The 15,375-nt window shown below is 44.3% G+C and overlaps 1 pseudogene; it reads left to right on the forward strand.

The window, feature by feature from the left end:
• Positions 1-11,102, forward strand: part of LOC110302339 — a 21,398-nt pseudogene extending 10,296 nt beyond the window's left edge.
• The last annotated feature ends 4,273 nt before the right edge of the window (positions 11,103-15,375 follow it).

Below are 15,375 nucleotides of genomic sequence, written 5' to 3' on the forward strand. Positions count from 1 at the left end.
CCTCCTCCTCCTCCTCCTCCTCCTTCTTCTTCTTCTTCTTCTTCTTCTTCTTCTTCTTCTTCTTCTTCTCCCCTCCTCCTCCTCTTCTTCTTCCTCTCTCTCTCTCTCTTCCTCTCTCTCTTCCACCCCACTTTCTTCCCTTCTTTTCTTCATTTCTCTTTTTCTTTTTCCTTTGTTTAGAGTATTGTACGTTTGATAGTAGGGATTGAGTCTAGAGTCTTGCCCATGCTCTGCTAGCACTCTCACAGTGAGCTGTATCCTCACCCTCTTTTAGATAGGGTTTTACTAAGTCCTCCAGGCTGACTATGAACTTACTCTGTATCCCAGATTGACTTTGAGCTGGTGACTTCCCTCCCACCCCACCCCATTTGGCCTCCGGAGTAGAGTAGCCAAGGTTACAGGCTCATCATTGCCTAATTTCTTTGTACCCCCCCACTTTTATCCTCTGTAAAATGAAGATGACAGGTACCCCAAAATTATTTGGTTCCTTCATGAGAGTAAGTATGTTTATGACTGCATGGAGAATGGCAAGAGAAAGGTTTGTCACACAGACACACACACATCAAAGGCCCCTTTCCCTTTCCCATTTTATTGATGTAAGAACTAGAGAACTAGGCAGAAAGAGGAAACCCAACACATGTGCAGTACCTGATAGTCTTTCTCAGAGCATGACATTTGAAGGGCATGAAGCACAGGGACAGAACAGAGTCCTAACCCGAGAAAAGGAAAATAAGGACAGATAATAGATCTCTCTTGGGTTCTTGCTGGGTATGGAGCCCCCTCGGGGCTACTGAAGAGACCCACAGATGCTCACTCTCATAGAACTTTATTACACAAACTTCCATCTTCTCCTATCATCAGCATCAGCCTACATAGTACATAGCCTACAGTACATAGATTTTGAAGTGCATAGAACAGGCATATGCTTTAACTCTCTCATTTTACACATGAGGATGCTAAGGTTTCAGTGCATGTATAGTTTGCCCAAAGTCACAAAGATAATTAGGCACAGGGTTGATGGTTCAAGCCCATTTCTTGTGATTCCCAATCCTGTGACCACGCTGTAATGCTCTGCAGCTTTGTCAGTGAGCACCATTTCATCAAGGCAGCACCTGAGGCTCAGGCGAAGAGAAGAGGCCACTTAAGGGTGACTACAGGCTCTGGGTTGGGAATGTGACCTTATTAATTCATCACTACCTTGACCCTGTCAGTTAGCTCCTGGAGTTTAGCTCAGGAGAGACAGACAGTGGAGCTTAATGGAAACAGGGAAGCAGGTGACAATATGAACCATCTGAATTATGCTCTCAATTTGCAAGAGTCTGATGGGTCTGCAATAATTCCAATCCAGGTTAAGTGCTTGTGTCTCCTCCATCACTGATTTCACTCAGGGTTTCTTCATTTGCTGTAATCTCTTCCCTCTAAAAAGCTGCCCATGCCTCATGTTCTCTCTGTCAATAACCTTCCGTACAGTTCCATTCTTGGTGTTCTATACTAAAGATGTCGTGGTGGCAGTGGCCTTAGTCTAAGGTTACCCACAAAGCCAGGCATGCACATGGAGAGGAATAAAGAACAGGAAATTGGGGATATTGCTCAGTGGGTAGAGTGATTGCCTAGCATGCATGAAGCCCTGAGTTCAATTCTCAACACCATGCAAATGGCGTGTGGCACTACACCTGTAATCTCAGAACTTGAATGGTAGAATCTGAAGGCAACAAAAGTCACAAACTCAAGGTTATCCTTAGCTACAGAAGGAATTTGAGGCCAGCCTGATCTATATGAACCTTTGCCAGAAGTATGGGGATGAGGAATTCCACCACCCACAAATGTAATATAGGAGCTATTCTAGAGGCATAACGAATGCTTCTGGAATAATCACGGCCTTGCTGGAGGTGAAAACTGAAACAGCAGAGGCCTTGACTGGGTTCTAGAACTTCTGGCTCAAGCCAGGGATCACTAACACATTCCATTTCTCTGAACATTCTTCTAAAAATCTTAAGTCATTGCCCAGTCTCCCAGACTCCTACCGTTGGAACTTTTGACTAGGAGGAGGCCTTTGGAAGGTGTCAGGCTGGGTGGAAGACAGCAGCGGCAGGTTCTCACAGAGGCGGGGTGTCAATTTCTATATTGCCTGTCTGACACTAGGCTGACCGAAGTGTTGGAAGGAACCTCTGATGTCACCTGACCCAACCTCCTACCTAGTTTAACATTTTTGCTCTATATTTTCCCTAGCAAATGGTCATTTGGCTCATTTGAGTTCTTTCATGGCTAGAGATCAAGTGGCATTATGCGGTAAGCTGTGCTACTCTTTAGGTGGTTCTAATTGTTCAAATAGCTTTCCTTCTGTTACATTTTTAAAAATATCTCTCTTCCTATGGCTTTTATCATGTCTATTATCATCCAGATGTATCCAAATTGCAGCCTTGGTCACATGCATCCAGGACATCCATGAATGTGACCCAGTTGGTGCAGATGGTAACATCAAATTGAATGCCATAGGGTTGGATGACCTTAGAAGAGCAAACTGGTGCTAAGAACATATCTATTATTAATTTTATTTCAGTGTGCTCTGCTTGGTGGCTATGTGGGGAGTTCTTCTCCTCCTTCCTTCCTCTCTCCCTCCTTCTTCCCTCCCTCCAATGAGAAGATTCAGTGTGTAAAGACATATATTAAGATCACCTATCTTCTGGTCAGTAGGAGGTTAGAGAGAATGACAGGTAAGGGGACAGTGGCAGGGATGAGTGGAGCAGAAGGGGTGAGGCTGTGACACAAGTTCTGAGCCCTGGTCAGGCTGGGAATGAGCACAATCAGGAATGCTCCTAGATACTACCTCTGAACTCACTGCATTATAACCTGGAGCCCAAAAACATCTGGACTGGAATATAAGGGGACATCTGTGTATGGCACCATAATCCACTCATCCCTGAACACTGGGCATCGGGATGGTGTTCTACAAGAACCAAGAAACTCTTCTAAAAGCTGAGCCAAGACAGCCAAAACTTTGAAAGGGCCAGGAAAAGGCCATCTATGAAAACTCAGGAAATAGGGCCTGGGTTATCATAGCTCCAGTTCATCTTCAGTGAGGGCTGAAGGTGGTAAGAATGTGCTGAGCATAGGAGTGGCACGTTCTGTAAGACTCAGCACTTTTCCACCCAAGAGGGAGTAACGCCTGGTGGACCAAGACCGTGCTTCTCACTCAGTGGCTGCTGAGTCCCACATTCCATCAGTCCCTCAGGCAGAACTGTGCCTGAGGAAACAAAAGCATCTCATGTGTTTACTACAGAGGAGGAGTAAGGAACACCTTGGGGATGCAGGTAGGAAATCCAGGCCTAGAAGCAGCCAAGGACCATAGAAAGCCGTGCTTTATATCAATTCTGGGAGAAAACTAAGTTACCATTTCCCAGCAAGATGAGTTCAGTGAAACTTCTGGAAAGTTCAGGCAACACTTGACAGTTACAAACATCTCCCACTCATTTATCTCAGTCAGTTGCCACCATGGCCCTGAAATAGTTAGTATTGATTGTGAATTTGACTGGACAGGGAGACAGCCAGGATATGAGTGAAGCTTACCTCTGAATGTGTCTGTGAAGGCTTTTCCAGGGATTAGATCATGTGGGCTCTGATCTCAATGTCCCAGGCACCTGATGGCTCTGACGTTTGAATGGACCATTGAGAAGTGGAGTAACTATGGAAGCTGGGCCATAGTGAAAGAAGGGAACCACTAGAAATATCCCTTGAAGGGGTTGATCACGTTGCTATCCAACAACCATTGAACAAGAGCTCTAAAACCAGGAGCCAAAATGATTCCTCCCTCCGCCAGACTGTATCTCTCGGGTGCTTGTCACAGCAGGACAGTCTCACTCAAGCCCTGTGAAGCACATTAATTTGGTGCTACTCTGAGTTTTACAATAGCAATGTCACAGAGCATGGGAGGGTTGTGTTGCCCACTGTCACATGCCTGAGAGCAAGAGTGTAACTAGAATGTCTCTCTTTGTAGCCCTTGTTTCTCAGATATGCCATGTGATCTGCTTTCCAATGAATGGCTTCTGGATTTGGAGAAGGCAAAACACATCATGAAAATGAGAACCTCAACTGACTGCTTTAAGAGTGCTCCCATCTTACAGTCGAGACATAATGAAAGACTTTCTGGATGGGTCACTAAGGAAGAGGCTCAGATCTGAAGATGAACTGAGATCTACTAAATGCCTCGAATGGCCTGGATACAGGGCGCACCTTCATTAACGTTTATTATTTATTCATCAGCCCATTCTACAAATGTTCCTGGAAGTCAAGCACTGTGCCAGGCATAAGGACATGATCAGAAACACAGATGACATGGCTCCTAGCCTCATACAATTTTAATTCTAGGAAATATTACAGAAAATATGTCCAACAACACCAAGAGTCAAAGGCCCTCTGCATTATGCTAAACATAATAAAGCAAAACCAGGAAAGATTAATGTAACTCATGGGGGAAAGGGTGTGTCTTCTTTAGAAAGCTAGTTAAAGAAGATATTGATGAGGAGGTGGGGGGATGGTTCATCTTCACTGTCAGCTTGACTGGATTCAGCATCACTAGGAGACTCTTTTATGGAGACAGGTCTATGGAGACCTGCCCAGAGGGGGTTAGCTGAGAAGGGAAGGCCCATCCTGAATGTGGCTGGCACTTTCCTGTAGGCTGTGGGCCTAGACTGAATAAAGGGGGTCGAGGGGGAGAGAAAGGCTGATGAGTCACAGAACTCATTTGTCTTTGCTTTCTAATTACAGATGCCCTGAAACCAGCCATTTCACTTTTTGGCTGCCATATCTCCCTACCATGATTGACTCTGCCCTCAAGCAGTTTCTCAGTGGGTACTTAGGTATAGTGGCAAGAAAAAGAACAAATACAGTCTCACTGTAAAACTTGTGAGAAAGCCAGAGAAGATCATCTGGAATAGATGACAAAGGATGGAGAAATCTATGGAGGTCTTTGGTTTGGTTTTGTACTTGGCTTTTGTTTGATACGGGGTTTCTCTCTCCATAACTTAAGTTGTCCTGGAACTTGCCAAGGTATTCTAAACAGCCTTCAAACTCAAGGTCCTCCCACCTCTTCCTCCCTCATGCTTAGATTGTAGGCAGGAGCACACCAGCCCTGTTTGCTGAAGGCCACATATTCCCCATCACACCTAGCACCCCACAGTATATTTAAATATGGTGATGTAATCCAACATCAGGGATGGGAATGTGTGCGGCTCACAGACTGTGTGTCAACTGAGGAATGTAACAGGATTTAGTCACACCTCACTGGAGGGTGTCATGACAATATGTGACATGACATAATATGGTTTTTAAAAAATGCTGGTAGAATTGCTGTTTGGGGGAGTGCATGGGGTAAAATTGGGGAAAGGGCATTTCAATTATTCCATTGGGAAGTGATGAGTGTGAGGGTTGGGAATAGAAGTCGGAAGAGAATCTGATTAGAAGACAAAACGGTTCATTTGCTATTGCACTGGATAGGTTAGGGCTTGAGAACAGGATGGAGAACAATGCTAGAATTCTAATGTAGGTAATCAGATGGCTGCAAGTGACATTTACTGAGATGGAGCAGACGAGACAAGGGCAGCCTCAAGTGGAGAGGCTAAAGTGAAGAGGTGTCTGTTAGATGTGCTTTTAGATGTCAGTGGGACATTTGGGAAGAGATGGGAAATATGTGGACTTCAGTAAACAGGGCTGGGCAGGAGAAGTAAAGGTACAATGGTCAGAACACATATGGCATCTTAAAGCCATGGTAATGAGAAAATGGAAAAGAATATAGGGATAGAGAAGAAGGAGTTTGTGATCCAACCTCAAAGAAGCCCAGTATTTAGATACGGGTAATCTAGCAAAGCAACCGAGAAGGAGAAGATGGTGGAGTAGGAAGAAAACTAGAGGGCAGAAGGTTGCGGACTCCATGAGAGGTTTCGTGTTTCCAGACAGAAATGTAATCATCAGTGTCAAATTCTGCTGAGAAATCAAGATGAGAACCATCTGGGCCACCAGAAAGCTGGCAGCAACCTTGCAAAGAGCAGTCTAGTGGTGTTCAGAAGGAGCAGCCAGAAGGGAAAGGACTGAGGGGTGAGCATGAGGTTTGAAACTGAAACAACTCCTTCCCCAGCCTGCCATGGTAGACAGTAGATGGGCTGCATGCAATTAAAGGAAGGGTACTTTGTCGGCTGGGCCCGACCAGAGCATGTTTGCCTGATGAGAATGGTTTGGCAGAGTGGGAAACATGAATGATCCCCAGGATGATGGTTATCATGTGCTGTCAACTTGACTGAATTTAGAATCATCAAGGAAATGCAGCTCTTGATGGCCTTAAAGGGGGTTTCCAGAGAGGTTTAATTAGAGACAAAAAAAATCGCCCAGAATGAGGTAAGGGTAATTCAGGACAGAAGAGAGGGTCCTAGGCTAGGGAGGAAAAAGGAGAAAGTCAGCTGAGCATCAGGCTCTCCCCTACCCTTGCCTGTGCATGCAATATAATCAGTCACCCACCACCATCACCACCACCACCACCACCACCACCATCACCACCACCATCACCCTGCTCCTCTTTCTGTTGCTTTTCAACAAACACCTAGTCACAGTGGGATGCAAAGGAACTGATAGACCCAGAGACAGATACAGCCTTTGAGATATGAAGGGAGTTGCAACCAGGGTGCCTAGTAAGAATTTCCCATTCATTCACAAGAGATTCTTTCTTCATTGTAGTGGGAAGGAAATATAGATGAGATGGATGGAGTGAGGCAATGGTGCTAAAAGGCAATAGATTTGAAGTTTTAGTGGGGAGTGAGCACCAAATATTTTCTGCTCACTCCCCACTCAAAGATGGAGGTCATGAACTGAGAGCACGTGTAAGGGGATGGGGAGGTTAGAAAGAGAGGAGAAGATATGAAATGACTGGAGAGAAGTGGAAGTAGGACTCAGGAGAGCTACCAGGAAGTAGTGGGTGGCATCCTAAAATCTATCATCACTATAATTAATTTTAAAAGTAGTCTATCCTGTGGCTTTTTCCCCTTGATGATGATCAGGCTCAAGAGCCACAGAGAGAACAAAAGCATCACCCAGAGACCCAACAGAGGAGTTTTGCATAGCTAGAGTGGTAGAAGAAAGGAGTGAAAGGTGTTAATGACATCATCAGGGTAGATGGAAGAAATCAGGCTGGCCAAGGGAGGAAATAAAGCTAAGTGGTGTTGATAAGAAAATGGCTGAGAACAAAAGGTGATTACATTAATGGGGTTTTCATCACTGTAATGAAACATCCAAGGCATGCTCCCCTATCAAGAAAACAGATTTACCTAGCACATAAGCAACATGACATAAACTTGGTACATCAAGGCAGGAACATAGAGATATCTTCATGTCAATATGGACCTTTTCCCCTCTTCCAGTGCCATAAGGATTTAATCATGGAGAATCTACTCTAATGAACTGACCTAATTTAATCACTTCCTAAAAGCTTCATCCCTAAACACCACAGTGAGACCAACTTTCTGCCAGTTTGTTACCATTAGCAAATACCTTAGGTCTTAAAATAAGGTCGGGAGACAGTCACATCCCTAGAAAAGTGGCTTTATGAATCTGAAGATATTTTTTAATATGGTGTGTGTGTGTGTGTATGTGTGTGTGTGTGTGTGTGTGTGTGTGTGTGTGTGTGTGTGTNNNTGTGTGTGTGTGTGTGTGTGTGTGTGTGTGTGTGTGTGTGTGTAGGTGCCCATGGAGGCGAGTAGAGGGCATTGGATCTCCAGGATCTGAGGACATGGAGTTGCAGGTAGCTGTGATTCACCAGACATGAGTGCTGGGAACTTATCTCAGATCCTCTGTAAGAGTGATGCACACTCTTAACCCCTGAGCCACCTTTCAAGCCCTGAATCTGAAGATTAAGAAGAGAAGAGAAGAGGTGAGTGGACAAGACACCAAGCAATAGGAAGGTGAGAAAACAAGACGTTAGAAATTTAGACTTGAGAAACGGTGCCATTTGTAGTGGTTGCAAATCCAAAGTTTGCTCCCCATGGCATGAGCCACACCGGAGAGGGAAAAAAAAAATGACTGAATGGGAGACCATCAAGCATCAGTGAGGCTGAATATTGAATAGACCAGTTTTCTGCAAGCTTGCTTGGAGGAAAGTAGGGAGTTTAGGTGAGTATATCCTTGATACAGCCCTACCATCTTCTCAAGCCATAAATGCCTCACTCGTGTTAAGAAGCCCACACATGATCTATTCTGGTCTTACTTGAACATGTCCTTTATGGCTGTGCTTCTCATGAAGTCTCATGAGATATGGACCTATGAAATGCAATCTGGCCCAGCATAAAGTGTTTGTAGTATCAGATGCCATCTAAAACTAGACTCTAGTTTAGATAAATGGAGTAGCTAGTGTCAGAGACTTACGAAAATAAATTTTAAGGTAGAGGAAATCCTATCTGTTAACTTAATGCTCTCCAAATACTAGGGAAAGGTACCTACCCTATATTGCTTATTGTTTTGCTTGAAGAAAATATATTTCTGCACCATCCAGCATGGATTTCCAGAGCTCTGAAAGTGAGGGGTGGAGGCAGAGGTGGGCAGGAGATCCTGACCTAGGAAAGGAAAGGACAAGAGGTCCCCACAAAACGGACCTAGCCCTAAAAGAAACAGCAGCAGCAGCAGAGTCGATCCATTATGTTTCTGTATAGAACAAATGAGAACTTGCAAGAAATTACCCAAGTCTTTTTACCTTGTTTGATGATTTTATTATCTGGCTTCTTTCTTTCTATTAGCTGGTGATTTCAATGTCTCTTAAAGTGAAAGGTAAGTGTGTACTTGAGAAACAGAGAGGCAATAAGGAGTCAGAAAGACACATCCTCCTCCAAGGGACAATCAGAGGATGCTGGAAAATGACACCAGGGACTAATGTCTATCATCCCCAGCCAATTTCTATTCTCCTTGGTCCACTCAAATGGCTTATCTGAGTTGAACACCCTGTAACATAAGCAATTACAAAAAGAAAAGATGCCTTCTTTTTGTACCCGTGTGTGAACAGAAGGAAGACATAGAAAGGGCATCCATCTCCCAGCAGCCATTTTCTGTTCTAGGCTGGGATCAGGCTTGTAATCAACCTGAGGCAAGAGATCACAGGACGTCAGAGGAGGAGCATAAAATATACAGCCCTTGCTTGGCAGGGGCTGGGGTACCACCAGGATGAGTCAAGCAATCTGAGAACGAACAGCACCCAAGGATTTTGTCAGGTCCCTTGCACAAATTCCAGTTCCAGTTTACTTCTGAGGATGCTTGATAAACCAAAGCATGCTTGGGCTGGGTGATAAGGGCTGAGCAGAATTTATTTGACTCCAAGTGCTTGAACTACTTGAGTTTCATGTGCCCACGATGGAACAGCTGACATAACCTGAGGAGAGGAGGGCTTCTATTGGCTCACCATTTCAGAAATGTCAGTCTGCCTGGGTGAGGAGACTGCAGCAGAGAGCAGCAGTCACAATGTGGTGTCCAGGAAGCACAGGAATAGAGACGACACAGACACACAAACCACACACTCAGACACATACCACACACACACACATACCACACACACAAACACACACAGATACACATACCACACACTCAGACACACCACACACACACAGACACACATACCACACATACAAACATACACACCCTAAAACTCTCCTCACAGTGATCAGCTTCCCAGAACAAGGCCTATTTCCTACCTCTCACCGTTTCCCTGTAATCTCATATTATGAATTCATCAAGGGTTTAATGCATTGATTGGGTCAGAATCTTCATGATCTAGCTCATTCTGTAGTATGAATCTGGTAGTTGTTTCTCAGGCCAATCAAACTGACTATCAATGCCCCCTGGAGGAGCACCCTTATTTAAACCTCCAACAGTGGAAAAGCCTTTGTGCCTCTTTGTGCCTGCCTTTCCCCAAGGGGAACACCTACAGGAAAAGATGTCTTTCTCTGGAGATCACCCAAGGTAAAATCTCTGCCTTGTTCCCCTTGCCTGCAAATTAAGGTAATCACAAAACAGTTATGAGAGACCTAAAAAGTATCCTCTCCTCAGAGAAAGAAAACCCTGAGAGTCTTAACACTGACAAAAAGGCAAGCTGAACCCGGAGAATCTGCAAGAAAAAAGGCAAGAGAGTCTGAAATGGTTTGTCCTCAGCAGTGAGCTCACAATAAAGTTGACACTCGTTATAAATGTGGAGTTTACAGCTGAGACATGGGAAAGTAGCAGGTTGAAGCTCTGGAAAGAAAGAATGCCTTCCTCAACCCCCATCTAAAAGAAAGAGGAATCTCAGTTATCCTCAGTTGCTACCACATCCTTTGTCTATCGATATGGCACAAGGTAGGGATGATTTGACAAGGGGACAGTGCCCAGAACCTGGAGAACCACTTCAGTGGCTGGTATGAGGCCTTCACCTCGGTGCAGAAGAGAGCAATCGGACCCTCAGGACAGTTCTGGATGCCACTGACCAGATGTGACTGTCAGTGGTCAGAAGTTGATGCCTCAAAGAGAGAGATTATGGGATCTAACTAGTCTCAATAAAGCAAAAACTTCTGCTAAGCATGATATGATAAAGAGCAGCTAAAGATCAGGAGGCAATCTTACGCTGTCCCACCACCACCAATGGAGCCTGGTCATCCCTTCTCCAGTGACATCAGCAATGATCGCAGGTATGCAGACCTTTCTGAGGACCTGTTACTCTCCCATGAGAGCCTAAAGGACACTATTGCCAGAGCACTGCCCTTCTGGAATGAAGAAACTGTCCCCCAGATAAATGGAGGAAAACAGGTCTTGATTGCCACCATTGCAGCAGCCCTTGGGGCATCACCTCACATCTGGGGGGCTCTTAGAAGACCCCACTGGTGGGCATTCCCACTGTCCGTGAACTGGACAAGTACTTGAAGCCCATCAACCCCATGCAGCTCCTGGGAGATGAGGAGATCATGTATAAAGCCATGGAAGCTGGGGCTGCTCTGGGCAAGGTCAAGAAGAGAAGGAGAAGAGACTCCTACCCCCAAGAACACCCTCTTTGCCTGTTCATGCTTTCTGCATCCTTCTCCAACACTTGTCACTACCTACATCTTTAGGATCTCAAGTTTAACTTGCAGCTGCCGATGGGGACCTGTGGCTCCATTTTCATTTCAGTATTTTATCCCTTGCCCCCACTCCAGACTCCCTTCACAGAATCTAGTCAGGATAACACCTCTGGGGTGCAGATTCTTGGTCCACATCCAGGATCAGTTCCTCTTACTAGAAGAGTTGAAGAGGTAGCAATTACAGCTTTTCTCAGTCCTTTGTTTACTAAGGGTCTGCTTAGGAAGAAGTCAGGGAAGAACCAGGCTGTGGTATGACCAACGAGGAGAAACTGTGGCCCATTTTTGTCCCTAGGGCCCGTCTTGCACTCTTTCACAGTTAGGTAATTGAGGGCCCTAATCATTCCAGTGAAAGATGAAAGTAGCTTCCATAATGATGTAGAAGATACTACTTCCTCTCTAACCTTAAAGGACCCCAGAAGGTTGGGCTCACTCTTGTCAAGTCTGTATGTTACATTTACTTTTACAAAAAGAAAAGTGCATATATCAGCACATTAAAGCCCCTCTGAGGTTTCCATGGCTTTTGAAACAGTCCCATGTGGTCACCAGAAGCCATTCATATCAAATGAGATAAAATCCTTGTCTACAGAGGCAGGAGTACCTCTTGCTGGGCTAGGATTCCTTCACCTTGTTTTGTGGAAGCGAAGTGCACCTTGATCATGTCCAAGTTTTTGTAATTGACTGAGTCAGGCTCCAGCTGATTGGCCCTGCCATATGAGTTCAGAACTTGTTTGTACATGACAACTAAATCTCACTCTAAATCAGTATAATAAAGGAGTGGTGTGGGATAAAATAAACAAATGAATGGGAGGAAACAGAGAAAGAAATATTACATGCTGATTTGTATTTTTTAGAAAGTCCCTAGAGGGAACCCAGGTTAGAGAGTGTTTCAAAGTGATGAGAAGAGCAGAAATCTAGACCAACCTTAATGTTTAAGATATAGTGTAAGTAGAGAAGGGAGGTTGGATGGTTACTACTGATGCTCAACTTGACAGGATCTAGAATCACCTAGAACAAAGATTGCAGATACACCTATGAGGGATTGTTTAGATCAGGTGAGCCTCTGGGCTTGCCTGAGTAGGTATGTTGATTAGGTTAATCAAAACGAGAAGATCCATTCTAATAGTAGGCAGAGCCATTCCCTAGGCTTGGGTCCCAGAGTGCACAGAAGAAGAAAGCTGCCTGAGTACCAGCCTTCATGATTCTCTGCTTCCTGACAGCAGATACCTGCTGTCCCAGGCTGCTGCTTCAGTGCTTTTCCCACCGTGGTGGACTCTACCCGAAAACTGTGCCAAAAGAAGCCCTTACTCCCTTAAGTTGTTTTTGTCAGTATATTTTATCACAGCCACATGAACAATAACCAAGACAGAGCTGTCGGTTCACTCATCCCATCAGAGCTCAATGTTGCCAAAGGGAGAGACAAGGGGGTCACTGTCATTTTTTGCAGCTTTACTTGTGGGTTCATGGCCCAAATTTTAGCTTAGCGGTGCTTACCATTCTGTTTCCAATGTCCCAGGACAGGCAGTGTGAGAAACATAGTTGATGTTTTTTCACCATAATATGAGAACGATGATCATTTTCGTCAGAACGATGTGTGGGTTTGCATGTATCTGCCTCATTTTCTCTTCAGCCCACCAAGATTAACTCTTAAAATTAGCACTAGAACTCAGGCACACAGTGGGATAAATTGGTAGTATAAACTGGTATAAGATTTTTAAAGGTAACTTAACAGTGTATATTTAAAAGGAAAAAGACTGTGTGTGTGTGTGTGTGTGTGTGTGTGTGTGTGTTCCCTTTGTACCAACATGCACTAATCTATAAATTTATTCTAGCAAAGCAATAAGACAGCAGAAGAGGACGTGGCCAGGCTTCCACTTTAGTGTCATTGAGAACTGGTCATTAGAGAAGGAGCTTGGAGGATCCTGTGGAAGAGGGGGAGGAAGGATTGTAGAACGCTAGAGGGGATAAGGAACAGCATGAGAACATGGCCCACAGAATCAACTAAACCAGCTTCATAGGGGCTTGTGGAGACTGAATGGACCACCAGGGAGCCTGCATGGGTCTGACCTAGACTCTCTGCACAGAATTTATGGTTGTGTAGCTTGGTCTTCCTGTGGTACTCCTAACAGTGGGTCAGGGGCTGTCTCTGACTCTTTTGCCTGCTCTGGGACACTTTCCCTTATACCGAGCTGTCTAATCCAGCATAAATATGAGGGAAGATGCCCAGTCTTACTGTAACTTGACATGCCATGAGAGAAAAGGAGGGAGGGAAAACTCTGGTGAGATATAGTATAAGAGAGAATAATACATTTTTAAAAATTTAAAGACCTGGTCATTAGGATTGGTCAAATAAGCTGTGGCATATGTGCAGGAAGAAATGGTGGATAACCAATGAAAATAATGTCACTGAGAAATAATCAAAGCATTTGCTTAGAAATGAGTCAACAATTTTAAATGACAAAAGTCCACCAATACAACTATTTGAATACACACTATCTTTGTGAAATCTGCAATATGCAATTAGAGCAAGATAAAAACTCTGGCTTTAACAGCATGGTGAGATTACAAACGTGTTCTGTTTGTTTCCTTCTTTACCTGTAGCTCCCATTTTTTTCAGTAGTGAAGTAACACCTTTGTAAATAGGAAGTTTTATTCCTTAATTTAAAAAAAAATAATTATGAATTGGGAACATACTCCAGCAGCAGAATACTGGTGCGGCAGATGCAAGACCCTGGTTTTGAACTCAGCACTGGAAAGGATTAGTTAGTTAGTTAGTCTAAAATATTCTTAGGGTCAATCTCCCTCTGTCCCTCCTCTGAAGCCCATTTCACCTCTCAGAAGCCATATCAGTTATTAGTTTATTAGATGACTCTTCAGCAATGATGTCTGCACGGATAAGCAAGTCGAAGTGGAAAAATTCTTTCCATTTTTTTTTTCTTCCAAAACAGCTTTAAATTAAATCCTAACCTCAAGTCAGGAAGAGTTGGCTGCTGAGAAAGGAAATATATCTTTAAATACTTCTTAACTCTCTCTGACAGGGAAGGCCAGTACCAGGGCAAAGTAAAACCAATTACCTCAACCAGGAGGATCTCAAACCGTAACCAAGATAAAGAATGTTAACATATGCAATATTTTAAAAGTGAAAATTAGTACACACAACTCACAAAAAGCAATGAGGCTGATATTATTTTTTGTTTTGTTTTGTTTGTTTGCCTCGGGCTCTGATATGGCTCCATATGGCACTGTTCCAGCCAAAGACAAGAAAGCAAGAGTTAGGGTGAAAAAACAATGGGAGTGGAGAGATGTGGGGTAGAGATGGCCTGACCCACAGAGCCATCAAGTACTGAGCTGGTGCATTCCATAGTCTCATTAGGAAGTGGAACTTAGAGATCTCCCTTACTAAGGTTCCCTCTAGAAAGAGGAAGGCTTCCAAGGTAACACCAGGACCCTCTCTGCCGTCTACTCCTTACTTCTCAGGAAACTAAAGTGAGTTGCCTAGTTAGTGAATTAAGAGAAGTAAGCATGCATATAGACACACCTTTCTTAGTTGGGTCTAAGAGGTTCTTGGTCCTTGGGGAAAGTGTGCAGGAGCTAGAGAATCAATGATCACCTTGCTTTCCTAGAGAATGACGTCAACTGTCTGATGGAAAGATCCTGGCAGCCATATTCCTACTGTAGAGCTACACCTCTAGTCACAGCAGTACAGATGAGGGTGGGTACCTAGCTAACCAGTAACAGTTAGGCTTGTCCTTTGGGCATTGGTGTTATATCCGAGGAGAGCCGATTTGGTCTGGGTACAATCAGAATGAGGAGAGAGCCATCTCAGCCCCTACAGCTGGACTTTTGACAGTGAATCCAGGAGTTGGAGAATGGTTACCTCTCACCCACTACCACACACTTAGATGGTCTGCCAAACAAAAATGTCCAGAATGAACCCATGTCGATAGCTGATTGGTTGATTGTGGCTCCAATGATGTGGGGAAAGAAGTTGGAGAGTTGCAAACCTAAGGTCAAATTTTCTTGGATTATCTTTACCTGCCTCAATAGCTGTTTGTGCTGTGCTCCCCTGTGTGTGCTGTGCTCCCCTGTGTGTGCTGTGCTCCCCTGTGTGTGCTGTGCTCCCCTGTGTGTGCTCTAACATCCTTGGGATGGTTGGGTAAATCTTTCATCAAATACAAATAGGCCCCGACTCTCTACAAATCAAAAGGCTAAGAATGCTATCTAGCAGTCAGCATCGAGGCCTATAATACAGTGCTCCTGATTTCTT

The sequence above is a fragment of the Mus caroli genome, chromosome 9 (genome assembly GCF_900094665.2).
Source record: "Mus caroli chromosome 9, CAROLI_EIJ_v1.1, whole genome shotgun sequence".
NCBI classification, from domain to species: domain Eukaryota; kingdom Metazoa; phylum Chordata; class Mammalia; order Rodentia; family Muridae; genus Mus; species Mus caroli.